Below are 14,067 nucleotides of genomic sequence, written 5' to 3'. Positions count from 1 at the left end.
ACGTGGCGCTCGGACTCATGAACCGTGAGATCGTGACCCGAACCAAAGTCGGACACTCAACCCACTGAGCCACCCAGGGGCCCCTCCATCTGGCACTTTGATGTTATGGAGATGGCTTCTTCCTTTAAACCTCACTAACCAACCTCTGCTAGCTTCCTCACCTCTTTCCACCTTCATGGAATTGAAGAGAGTTAGGGCCTTGCTCTGGGTTAGGCTTTGACTGAAGGCAATGCTGTGGCTGGTTTGATCTTCTATGCAGACTACTGACACTTTCCCTCCATCAGCAATAAAGCTTCCGCTTTCTTATCATCAGTGTGTTCATGGAGTAGCACTTTTAATTTCCTTCCAGAACTTCTCTTTTGCATTCACAATGTGGCTCACTGTTTGGTGCAAGAGGTCTAGATTTTGGCCCTGTCTTGGCTTTCATCACGCCTTCCCCACGAAGATGAATCTTTTCTAGCTTTTGACTTAAAGTGACAGACACGTGACCCTTCCTTTTCCTTGAACACTTGGAGGCCGTTGTAGGGGTATGAACTGGCCTGATTTCGATATTGTTTGTCTCAGGGAATAGGGAAGCCCGAGGAGAGGGAGAGAGACGGGAAAACGTCAGTAATGAAAACATCAGGACACACACAACAGTTATCGATTAAGTTCACCCTCTTACATGGGTGTGTATCCTGGTGCCCCCAAACAATTACAACAGGAACATCGAAGATCACTGATCACAGATCATCGTAACAAATATAATGTAATGAAAAAGCTTGAAATAGTGTGCAAATCACCAAAATGAGTCACAGAGACCCGGAGTGAGCAAATACCGTTGGAAACATGCTGATAGACTCCTTCGACGCAAGGTTGCCACAAACTCTCAATTTGTAGAAAATGCAAGTGTCTGCATGGCGTAAGAAGGTGAGAGCAGTAAGATGATTCACACCCCTACAAATGTTTACTGAATGAATCCGTGGACTCAACTGGAGTAACATTACCATAAACACACATACACAGGTGTAAGCGTCTTATCTATGATGGCTCTTGGGTAGATACTAGTTTCAAAGAGCAGTTGCCAAACTTTTCTGTGCATTTAGAATCATCTTCATCTGGAAACGCCCAAGTCAAGCCCTGTATCAATTAAGGCAACAACGTCTGGGAATGGCAAAGAAAAATTTGCATTTTTAAAAGATTCCCAAGTGATGCCACTGTGCAGCAAAATTTTGAGAACTACTGTCCTAGTAGATGTTCCAGAGGCTAGGATTCCAAAGAGGTTATCTGCCCATGGCAAACCCCATCAAACCACGGGAAGTGAGGTCCAGAATGATGCAAGGAAGTGGAAATCCACCTAGAAAAAGGTTACCAGTTGAAAGACCATAAAAATCAACTCGTAGGAGAAAAATTATGCGTTTTAGCTAATTAATTAAATTAATTCCTAACTAAATTAGGAATTTAATAGTAGAATATAAGGTGACAGGTTATGTTTTGCACTGTCGCAGAAACCCCAGGCCATGGTACTTATAGAAGCGCAAAAAAAAAAAAAAAAAAAAAAAAAAGAAGAGAGTCGTGGGAGGGTGACAGGTGGACCTAGTACCCGGTCACCTGCTGTCACTCCTCAGGCATCCTCCGCACATTCTCATGATTCATCTTGCCATCTGCTCTGGAAAGTAGGTATTATCGTTTCCGTTCGCCGGATGAAGAAATGGAGGCGCAGAAAGTTTCATTTCCCCAGGTCATAAGACGACCAGCGGGAGAGCCAGGATTCCAGTTGAGATCCGGGTCTGAGATGCGCACGTTGGGCATCGCCCAGAACTGGGGAAGCCGGTCCCTCCCATCCCTGGAGCTCCTCCGGCTGTAGAGTGTGTGTGCCCTGCGGCCTCACTCTGTGTGTTTAAGAGACCGGGGTTCCCAGCTCCCGAGTTAACACCAGCACAACCCACAGCATCTGTGAGGCTGGGTAGCTGGGTGGAGACAGGGAGAGAGTTGATCTCCTACGTTTGAGGAAGCTGGAAACGCTTAGTGAGGAGCTGGCACTGATTTGAATGTCAACGACTGGAGAAAACAAGAGCCTCTGACATCAGCATCTCGCAACGGAAAGCAACGGAGCCCTAGAATGTTCCTCTGGAGGCCAAAGGAGATGTCTGGGCCCATGTTTACAGAAACACTGCGGGAGAGAGGAGGCATGCCATCCCAAGTAGGTGTCTCTGCGACGGGCTCCCAGGGCCTTTTTAGGGCTTCCGCCAGCTGCGGCTGGGGGACAGCTGCTGTCAAGTGCTCGCATGACTCACGGCCGTGCCCTGGCTGTCCCCGCCCGCATCCCTGTTTGCATCACCAGCTTTCCCCCAACGACGTTGGAAGGGTTCCCGGAGCCGCCCGCACTCCACGCTCCGCACACCGCGTCACGCCGGCGGCTCCTGGGCGAGGCGGCCTCTCTCCGGGTCAAGTCCGTCGTGCCTCCTGGTGCCAGCAGGTGCCGTGGGGCAGAGGCCTGTCTGCGGTGGGGACGTGACGCGCCGGCCGTGGGATTTCTCAAGCGGCCCCTCACCCACTTCGCAGCGATTCCTTGATACTCTCAACGGTAGTGGCCTCTGTTCCCAGTTTGTTCCACGAACCTGTGGCCGTTGCTGACCCTCGTGCCAACGGGGACATGTTGCAATGGCAGGAACTAGTCTGCCGCTCTGACCGCAGCCTCCTCTCCCTCCAGCTCCCTGACTCACACCACATCACTCGAACTGTCTCTTCTCCGCAGCTGTTACCCCTCTCTTGGTTGACTTCTCTGGGTCACAGGCCATCCCCATACTGTGTCATTTCCCCCTCCGGACCCTCATGTCAGAGTGGCCACCCTGCCGCGCTCTTTCCCCACCTAAGCACCTGCAGGCGTCAAACCTCAGCATCATCCAGCCGCCTCCTTCTCTTACAGCCTCTTATTGAAGTGCACACACACACACACACACACACACACACACACACACACCATTACTTATACCTGATCTGAGCTGGATATTCAACACCACTTACTTTAATCCTTTTATATGAGCAATAGCTGTATGCTAGGCATTCTATTACTACTCTGGAATTTGATGGCATTTATTTGAGAATCACGTCTCCTTTGTCATTGCCTTCAGATTCTCCCATAACCCATGCTCGTAGCTTCACGGTCTTGTCTTTCTCCTCCTGTAACTTAAATATCTCCCAAAGCACTGTTTTTATTTTTATTATTTATTTATTTTTTTTCAATATATGAAATTTATTGTCAAATTGGTTTCCATACAACACCCAGTGGTCATCCCAAAAAGGTGCCCTCCTCAATTCCCATCACCCACCCTCCCCTCCCACCCACCCCCCATCAACCCTCAGTTTGTTCTCAGTTTTTAAGAGTCTTTTATGCTTTGGCTCCCTCCCTCTCTAACCTCTTTTTTTTTCTTCCCATCCCCCATGGTCTTCTGTTAAGTTTCTCAGGATCCACATAAGAGTGAAACCATATGGTATCTGCCTTTCTCTGTATGGCTTATTTCACTTAGCATCACACTCTCCAGTTCCATCCATGTTGCTACAAAGGGCCGTATTTCGTTCTTTCTCATTGCCACGTAGTACTCCATTGTGTATATAAACCACAATTTCTTTATCCATTCATCAGTTGATGGGCATTTAGGCTCTTTCCATCATTTGGCCATTGTTGAGAGTGCTGCTATCAACATTGGGGTACAAGTGCCCGTATGCATCAGTACTCCTGTATCCCTTGGGTAAATTCCTAGCAGTGCTACTGCTGGGTCATAGGGTAGGTCTATTTTTAATTTTTGGAGGATCCTCCACACTGTTTTCCAGAGCGGCTGCACCAATTTGCATTCCCACCAGCAGCCAAAGCAGTGTTTTTAATTCTCTCCACCTTTACTTCGTTCGTTGTCTTGGGCACCCATAGTAGCTGATATCATCCATCTGTGGCTGCGGCTCTGTTTTAATCTCGGCGTTAGGCCTCGGTGGCATCTTGAGTTAGAGTCTTGGATGAGGCTGCCCTCCTGACTGGGAAAATGAAGGAAGTGATACTATTCACCTCACAGGTGCCCGGGGATGTTGGCAAGGTTGAAGGAGATGGCTTGTCCAAAATGCAGCTGAAGGGCTTGACAAATGGAAATTATCGCTACTGTTCTGCATGTTAGATTCCCAGATTTTCCTTAATAGAGACAACAGAGCCTTCATGGTGTGATGCGGGAGACAGCTGAAGTGGGCAGTGACAGGCCTCCGCCTACTAATTGGTCCCCGATTCTGGCCCCAAATGGGAAAATCTGAAGTTTGAGGTCCAGTACACAAGCAGTTCAAGCCTCGTATCACGCCATTGGAAGAGCGAAAAGGCGTGCCTACTGTCTCCTTAATTTCCGGATAATGCTTCGCCCACATTTTAACTATGGATAGACAAGGCGTTAGGAAACACTGACAGTTGTACCCAGATTTTAAAAATGTGGGTTCCAAATGCTTCAAATGATCGCAAAGTCGTGATATTTAGCCATGGTGTTCATATCAGGTGCACAGTCACTGAAGTTAAAGTGGCAACGTTCACACCTCGCTAGGTCCGAGGCACGAAGTTTTATACAAGCCTTTTTTCTCACTGTGTCTCACTATGAACTTGCTGTTGTAAGTGGATAGGCAACATCTTTGGCCACAAAAAGACTTATGTGAAAATATAAATCTAAAGGAGTGTCTGCTGTGAATCTTTTCTCTCTTCTCAGACAAACAGAGGCCCGATGGGGCCATGAACTCTGGCTGGGATGTGATTTTATGGAAGCAGGAGTCGGTGATCATTTATCAAAAGGAGCGATCTGAAACGTTGCATCTCAATGGGGTGATAGAAAACAGTGTGGCAGAAATCCATTTCTCTTATCAGGGAGCCCCGAAAGATGCTTCCAAGAATTCATGAGCATTTATATCAGCATTCTTCTACAATCACAGTAAGTTGGAAACAGCCAAATACCCAAGAATAGGACATAGACTCAGTAACTTGTACAGTCACATGACTGAACAAGATTTGCAACTCAGTGTGCTCAAATGCTTGTGCGATTCTCAATGTTTTCTTGGCGGGGAAAGTAAAGTCTAGGTTTGTTTAAGCATCTGGATGATTGAGCGCACTATTGATCCCCATCCCATTGATAGTCACAATTATTTTTTAAATTTTTTTAAAGTTTATTCATTTTTGAGACAGAGAGAGTGTGACTGAGGGAGGGGCAGAGAGAGAGGGAGACACAGAATCTGAAGCAGGCTCCAGGCTCTGAGCTGTCGGCACGCAGCCTGACGCGGGGCTTGAACTCACGAACTTCGAGACCATGACCTGAGCAGAAGTCGGATGCTTAACCTACTGAGCCACCCAGGTGCCCTGATAGTCACAATTGTTGATTGTTCTGTCCCTTTTACCACTATAGGCATACCTTGTTTTATTGTGTTTCACTGAATTGTTCTTTGCAGATATTGCCTTTTTTTTTTTTTTTTTTTTTTTTTTTTTTTTTTTTTTTTTTACAAATTGAAGGTTTGTGGCAAACCTGTGGGAAGCAAGCCTGTTGGTTCCATATTTGCAACAGCATTTGCTCATTTCATGTCTCTGCATCAATATTTTTATTTTATTTATTTGTTTCTTTTTAAGGTTTATTTATTTATTTATTTTGAGAGAGGGAGAGCATGAAAAGGGGAGGAGCACAGAGAGAGGGAGACGCAGGTGCCCTAATAAAGTATTTTTAAATTAAGATACGTAGATTCTTTTTTGGACATACTGATATTGTACACTTAATAGACTACAATATAGCGTAACCACAACTCTTACGTGCACTGGGAAGCCAAACGATTCATGTGACTCGCTTTACTGAGATACTCGCCTTGCTGAAGCGGTCCGGAACCAACCCTGCAGTAGTTCTGAGGTATGCCTGTATTTCAAATTACAGTCGGGAACTGACAAAAAGGGGCGCAAGCTGACGAAGAGCCTTCTCTTAATGATTACAGGGTGTCTAGTGTGCCCTAGGGAGGAAGGGGAGAAGACAGGAGCTCGGAGGTTCATCAAGTGGGAAAGCGAACTGAATGCAGAATTCTTCCCATAGCGAGTCATGTTATCCACGCAAGTAAGTGAAGGGGTTTTCTACCTGTGTCCACACTTTCTCCATACTGCCAAAATCTGCCGTTTTGTGTCAGGGCGTAAGAATCTGAACCCGTGCTGGGTGTTCCCAAGCCCGTTCTCACATCCTTCTGGCTCTGCACCTGAGCATCGGGCATCTCTGTATCCCTTCATGCAGCGGATTGGTTCTTGGCCCTGATATTGGATTGTCCACTTTCAGCCTTTCCCTCACCCCATCTTAGTTTCCCTTTTTGCTTTCAATGCCCCAGCTTCTTGATCTTGGATGTCCTCTCTTGGTTCAATAATTTTGTGAACAACCCTGTCAATAATGCCTTTTGTTTGCTTGCTTGTTACACAGGCAGCCCCATGGACAAGGGCGAGGCCCTACAGTGGTTACAACGGCCGACAGCACAGTGGGTCCAGACACACCACAGATCATTGCCAGCCCTGCGCGGGCAGCTACTTGGCCATGTTCCTGGCCCTGAACCACACCGATGAGCTGACCTTCACATGTTAGCTATTGTTTTCCAGAGAAAACTGGGCCTATGCATGTTGTACAGACAACACGGATTTATGTCTGGTTTTGGAAAAAATAAGTTCTAGCAAGCACTCTACTGAAAATGGGCCGGTTGCCGGAGCTTCAGGTCTTTTCACTGTTGTTCTGTGAAAAACCGGAGCAAATGAGAAGTTCTCAACTCTTCTGCTATGGGCCAAAAATGGAAGATGTCTATAAGAGCGCCTCCCCAATATAAGGAAGTGACGCTGGTTCTAGGAAGAAGAGAAGACGGGCTTCCTAGAGGTTTCAGATGTGCTAACTGCCACGTGCACGCAGGAGACCTTAACCTCTGTAGTTTTCAGCCGGAGGCAGCGACTATCCACGGCACGTAGTAATCAGAGATAATAGTAAGCTAGAGAGAATCACTCCGCCTTGCATTCTGGCCCTTTCCACAGTCTGAGCAACAGAAGGTATGCTCTTCCAGGCCACGAGCCGATTCTTTCTTGTTCAGTTGTACGCTGGGCCCCCAACACCGCGTTTGACATGATGCATGCTTGCCGGAAGAGAAATGAATGAATCTGAGTGTTTTGCTTACTTATCGCTATATAACTCTCATCTGCTAATAAATGGTGTGTTGTGAAAGTGGCCATGGGATGAGAGATCACACTTGACAAAGCCAATTAACTTTTGTTGCAAAACTGCCCAGGAAATTGAAGCCACTCCATGGGAATGTCATAGTGTAGGAAGTCGACATTTAGACTCTCTATTTTTAGGCTGTATTTATGAATTTGTCATAATTCATTCAAGAATTTTTTTTTCCTCAGGGTGCTTCCTTCGTGATAGGTATGATGCTAGAAAGTGGGGAGACAGTGCTGAGGCCATTGATGGTCTGTTACATTCTAAGATGGTCTGTTACATTCTAAGCCACCGGGGTGGCTCAGTCGGTTAAGCATCTGACTTGTGATTTCGGCTCAGGTCATGATCTCACGGTTCATGAGTTTGAGCCCCACATTGGGGTATGTGCTGTTGGAGCAGAGCCTGCTTGGGATCCTTTCTCTCTCCCTCTCTCTCTGCCCCTCCCCCTCCCCTCTCTTGCTCTAGCTCTCTCTCACACACACACACACACACACACACACACACACTCTCTAAATAAATAAATAAATAAATAAATAAATAAACTTAATTAAAAATTTTTACAATTAAAAATGAAAAGAATTCCTTTTCATTGTGTTTAATGAATTAATACTATAATTGGCCCTTAATCCAGAGCAAAAACCAGGGGTCCAAATGAAACAGGATTGTTTTCTACATTATTTTTCTTTGGAATGATTTCTTGTCCTCCTGGTCTTTCTCAGTTGAGTGCTCAGGGGACTTTTCCTCAAACTATCGCAAGAGCAGGCACGCCCACTGGGCTATATATCCTCACGAAGAGGCCTTCCTGCCTTTGACCCTGTCTTTTGACTCGGTCTCAGGAACAGCCACCTTCCGCGGCGTCCTTCACCTGAACCCTTGAGGCAATCCAGGATCCCCCAGTGCTTTATAGTAAGGTTAGCTTCTTCTCTTGTTTTGAACTAAAGATAAACAAGCTGATTTGCTCTCCTTAAGTCTCTGTTCTAACCCCAAACAACCAGAAGCAATCCAGCCTATTCTATTAAACAAATAACAGCCTATGTAAACAAGATACAACAGTGACTGAAATGGCAGCTTCTTGCCATTTTGGGCAATCCTCATGACTAGGTCCTTGGGTGTAACCACTATGAAAGCAGACATCAGAGGCTGAAACCACTCTTTCCAATGGAGAATGGGAAACAGCAAAGGTCTTTAATTTCTACCCAGTTTTAGGTATGACGCAAACCAGAAGTTGCCATTTTAACAAAAATCAAGAGCTTACGTACAAGTCTACACATGGCCACTTTGAAATATGGGTTATACAGATGGCCGGTTTAATTTCTCAGAGTATCGTGGAAGCAGAGGAAATGTTCCTAAAGCTTAGCATTGCTTGGAGCTCTGTGGTAGCCAGACACTGGGTATGCAAGTGCTTTATTTAGCATCTGTGGCCTTGTTGAAATCCCAGCTGACAGCTTTGGTGCATAGACACTGTCCTGAGCCTCAACCCCTTCCATCACTCTGCTATTTGCAGCCCCCACCCATGACCCTTCCCAGCCTCTCCTCACAGTCCAGGGTCTCAAGAGATTACGTCCAGGACTGGGCTTTAGTCCTGTGGCCCATATCAGCTTGTTGTTAAAGCTGTACTGTTTGTAAAATGTATTTTTTTTTTTTAATTTATTTTTGGGACAGAGAGAGACAGAGCATGAACGGGGGAGGGTCAGAGAGAGGGAGACACAGAATCGGAAACAGGCTCCAGGCTCCGAGCCATCAGCCCAGAGCCTGACGCGGGGCTCGAACTCACGGACCGCGAGATCGTGACCTGGCTGAAGTCGGACGCTTAACCGACTGCGCCACCCAGGCACCCCTGTAAAATGTATTTAAATATCATTCCTGAAAGGGATTACTCTAATGCCGATGGCTTGACCAAAAAATAATGTAGAAGATACCAAGAGGATTGGAAGGAAGGGAGAAGCAAAATTATTATAGATGAAAATAGGATCATTTCCCACTCATGAGGTAAGATGATGAAACAGGCCCAAGGCTCAACCATATATTATTTGAAGTCTCTTAAAAATATTACCTAGAGGGGCACCTGGTTGGCTCAGTCGGTGGAGTAGTGTGACTCTTGATTTCTGGGTTGTGAGTTCGAGCCCCACGTTAGGTGTGGAGATTACTTGAAAATAAAATCTTTTAAAAAAAATCTTACCTAGATTCCTGGAATAAACTTATAACTGGCCTCACTCCAGAGTGTGTCAGTCTGTTCACCACTGGCTCCACAGTGACCAGGACAGGGCACGGTCTCGCCACCTATTTGTTGAGTACATGAGTGATTTCACATGCATCCTTACGAAGGATGATCTCTTAGGGTTCTTTGTATTCTGAGAGAATTAGAACACATTTAATAACACAGATGAGATCCGTATTTACTCAGTTAATCTATTTGAGAAGAATTGGGGGCACCTGGGCGGTTCACTTGGTTAAACGTCAACTTTGGCTCAGGTCGTGATCTTGCAGTTTGTGAGTTCGAGCCCCACATCGGGCTCTCTGCTGTCAGCACAGAGCCCACTTCGGGTCCTCTGTCCCCCCACCCCTCTCAGGCCCTCTCCTGCTCATTCTCCTTCTCTCTCTCTCTCAAAACACGACAACAATAACAACAAAACAACCCACAACCGCAACAAAAAGAAGGATTTATCATTTTACTATAGGCTAAGTGTGGAGACTACAATAATGTGAGGCAATTTTTATTCGTCCATTTTACAGACGACTTGCTCAGCAGCAAGTCAGAAAATAGATCCAGAGCCCCAGTCTTCAGTGTTAGAGATTTTGTTAAGCAGTGTCTGTATTTATAGTTTTGGCTGTGCCATGGCTGTTCACGTATGTGTGTTATACTTCATTTGCCAAGATGGCAAATCCATCCTATATGGATACGTGATACACTTTGAATGCTTTCTTGTTGGTTTGCTCGTTTGACTCTAGATGTACACAACTGTAGTCAACACGTGTGTTTCCGGTAAGTGCATTATAAACAGAAGTTTTCTAAATTGAATCATGCTTTTAGTGTACCAAAAAAAAAAAAAAAAAAAGCCATTTTGGGAAAGGTATTGTGTCTTGTTTATCTTTTGATCCTTAGAACCTAGGACAGTGCCCAACATGAAGGTGCTCCATAAGCAAGTCCATCAATTAATTAATGGATATATGCTTCCGTGAGTCAGTTAGGACTCCAAAGAAGCCTTCCTTGCGTGCTTTTGACTGCTGTTTTTGGGGATGATATACTCGGGTGGTGAGAAGTGGAGGGGGGAGGTATCAGGCTGTGGATCTAAGCCCTTGCGGCTGATATGCTAGGGGTTCCCATTCAACGTTCACGGCAGCTCACCCAGCACCTTGGGCAGAGCAGGAAGCACAAATATGGCGTAGACTGGACTCTCCCCTCGAAGAGTGTGTATTTGGATGTAGTGTGCGGACTGAGCTGGTGAAGTGTGAACTTGTGGTGTCCTAGTACTCAAAGAAAATAATAGAATTCCATGGTTTTCAACACCTCAGAGATCCTACCGCCTTACAAGAACTTTGCCTCAGATTCTCTTCAGGTAGAAAGAGCTTCATTCAGATTTCTCTAGGATGAGGGAAATGCGATAAATATAACGTAAGGACTCCTGAAAGAGGATGTGCTTGTCCTACTCTCTTCCAAACCACAACCATTATACGCAAATTCCATTTTGCAGCCAGCCTGGTCCTTGTCCCAACCTTATTTCTGACCGATCGGTAGTGTGATCAAGTCAAACTTTATTTCCTAGAGGCAAGGTGAGCTCTTTCCCTGGTCCTGTCCCCAGTCAGCCCTTCCCAGATCTACTCTGGCCTCCTGAACCTTACAATGCCATGATTCTTAGCAAACTTCTGAGGAATAAAAACCCTGATGGCTTAACAGAATCCTTTCCTAAATTAAACAACACGTATGAATGCGATAAAGTCATGCTCCAAATAATTCATTCTCTAGTTTAAAAACTTCACACTGCATTTCTTAAAATGAGTCACACATTGTGAATAAAAGAGCTTATTACGTGTTATTCGTACTTCGGCACTCCATATTCTGGCCCAGAGTTAGAGAGTGATCAAGAACTCCTCTCTTTCTCTCTCTCTCTCTCTCTGTCTTTCTCTCTCTCTCTTTCTTTCCTTGGAGAATTCAACGACACACTGTTATGGCTCTGTCGGTACTATCGGCTGATTATCTGAACACCAGCTGTGGCTTCCTTTGTGACTATTTGGACGTAACGAGCAAGCATGGGTCCAAATCAAATTACCTTTCTCTGCTGTTTCCTGTCCTCTGACCACATGTTCTGACCACATGTTTAGTTTAGAAGAGAGAGACTGCTCCTTCGTCCTTTAACAACTTGTTTTTGCTGGAAGCATAACAAGTGTTCCCAAGGCCTGGAGTCCCGGGACAGTTTGCCAGATGTCACATGGAGAGTCATTACTTCATTTCCAGGGATGTGATGCGAGCTCGGCCCTTGAGTCGTGGATCGTGTTTAAACCAATATTTTAAAATATAGGGAGATAGATGAAAGGGTGCATGTCATTTCAGTAAATGCTCTTTTTTTTTTCTCAGGCCAAAACCAATAACTTAGTCTGGGAGTTCCAGGCCAAAATTTTTTACCCTTGAAAGCCTCCGTGTTAGGAAAAAAAAAAAATCACAGCATATGTTTTGCATTGTGGCAAATGTTGAAGGCTCTATGGCTCTGGCCCAGGCGTCCTTGCCTCAGCTGCTGTCCCTCGTTGTAAGGCTCTGATACTTTAGCAAGACTTTTCCTTTTCTGAGCCTGACCCATGACTTTTAACCTCCCGCATGCTCTCTCGATGGCCATCCTCACTGGGCTCCACTCACGGGAAACTGCTGTGTTTTTTCCTGGATGTGAAACTTCAGCTCCTGTCTCCATTTCGTGAATCAAGCTACCCATCTCCTGAGTTCTTCCTCCAATTCTGCTTTTTGAGTATTGTCTACCACTTGCTGTCCCTGCGTTTAATGACAACACCTAGCGTTTATTAAACTCGTCTGTCAGAGGAAGTTTAGCACTAAGCTTAAGACCATAGGTTCAGGGGCAGTTGGCTGAGCGTCTGACTTCAGCTCAGGTCATGATCTCGCAGTTCGTGAGTTCGAGACCTGTGTCGGGCTCGGTGCTTACAGCTCGGGGCTGGAAGCCTGCTTCGGATTCTGGGTCTCCCTCTCTCTCTGCTCCTCCCCTGCTCTGTCTCTGTCTCTGTCTCTCTCAAAAATAAATATACATTAAAAAGTTTTTAAATAAAGGCCATGGGTTCAGATGAACTTGTTTGAAGACTAGGGATGCTACATGCTAACTGTGGGGCTTTCCTAGACTTACTTGACCTCTCCTTACCTCAGTTTCCTCATCCACTCAATGAGGCTGACCATTCTACCTCCCTCACAGTACTGTGTGAGAACTAAGATCAAATACACAATAGGAAACCATGTTAAATGTTAGCTATGTTACCCTTACCACACTCGGGTTCTGTGGTGACAGACTTTTAAGATGGCCTCATTGACCCCTGCCTCCTCTGTAATCTCTTCTTCTTGAGTGTAAGCAGGAACCAATAACTTACTTCCAACAAACAGAGTATGGTTAGAGCAATGAGATGTCACTTCTGAGATTGTGTTATGAGAAGACTGTCACTTGTTTTCAACTTTCTTTCTAGATGCCTCTTGGATTGCTCATTCTGGGGGAAGCCAGCTGCCATACTAGGAGACAGCACCCAGAGAGGCTCCTATGAGAGCATGGGAGCAAATCCTGGGGATGACTGTAGCTGAGCTGACACTTTGGTTGCGGGATTGTGACAGACCCAGCCTAGCTGCTCCCAGACTCCTGACCCACAGAACTGGTGAGACAATAAATACTCTTGTTTCCAGCTGATATGTTCCAGGGCAATTTGTTACCCAGCCCTAGGTAACTAACACAGGTGTTATGGTACTCACTTCACATATGATATCTTCTTTATCTTCACAGCCACTGAAAAGGGTAGGACATGAGAGGGTGGGGAGGGGCAGAAAGGGACAGAGAGAGGATCCCAACCAGGCTCCATGCTGTCAGTGCAGAGCCTGATGGGGGGTCCGATCCCCCGAACCACGCGATCATGACCCGAGTCGAAATCAGGAGTTGGATGCTCAACCAGCTGAGCCACCCAGGAGTTCCAAAGGTAGGACATGTTACCCAATTTATAAATGAAACAGTGGAGGATCAGAGATGCTAAGTCCCTCGGCCACACACAGGGGTATGGGGTGGAGCCCAAATTTGAATACAAATCTTCCCACCTGCCAAGCTCATCCTTTAGGGTCTATTGCTTCTTCTGGGAAGCACATCGGTTCTTTCAGTTTTTCATTCATTCAGTCAACCAATTAACCCATCATTCATGGATTCATCATCCCAACATTCATTAATCATTTATCTGCTCAACAATGACGTGCTAGGTACTGCTCTGAGGAGTAAGATTAACAAGATTACTGCCCTCCCCAAGCTTCCAGCCCAGCAAAGATATGGAAATAATAATTTCATGCTATGGTGAGCGCTATGGCTCACATACATGGTGTCGCAGGACAAAGATCGGTGGGGGCAAAGGGAAGGCGGGTCATTTGGATTGGAAGGTCAGTGACATCCAGACACCTGAAGGGTCAGATCCAGCTAGCGAGGGGAAGGCTTTTAGAAAGAGTTGTCTGGGAGAATGGGCTCCTCTCTCCTTCATTTCCTATTCCTTGGTTTTCCACTACAGCTTTACTGGTGCTTTTTTTTTTTTTTTTTTTTTAAATGAAATTTGTTGTCAAATTGGTTTCCATCCAACAGCCAGTGCTCAAACTACAACCCCCAACCTCAGAACCTGTCCTACC

At 45.8% G+C, this 14,067-nt stretch overlaps 1 long non-coding RNA gene across 1 annotated transcript; it reads left to right on the top strand.

Annotated features, from left to right (window-relative positions):
• Window positions 1-5,979: 5,979 nt before the first annotated feature.
• Window positions 5,980-13,066, top strand: LOC122231717. Its single transcript, XR_006208946.1, has 3 exons — window positions 5,980-6,086; window positions 6,438-7,045; window positions 12,885-13,066. It is a non-coding gene; the product is annotated as an uncharacterized LOC122231717 (long non-coding RNA).
• The last annotated feature ends 1,001 nt before the right edge of the window (window positions 13,067-14,067 follow it).

This window comes from Panthera tigris, chromosome D2 (genome assembly GCF_018350195.1).
Source record: "Panthera tigris isolate Pti1 chromosome D2, P.tigris_Pti1_mat1.1, whole genome shotgun sequence".
In the NCBI taxonomy this organism is placed as follows: domain Eukaryota; kingdom Metazoa; phylum Chordata; class Mammalia; order Carnivora; family Felidae; genus Panthera; species Panthera tigris.
This window is presented reverse-complemented; position numbering and strand designations above follow the sequence as displayed.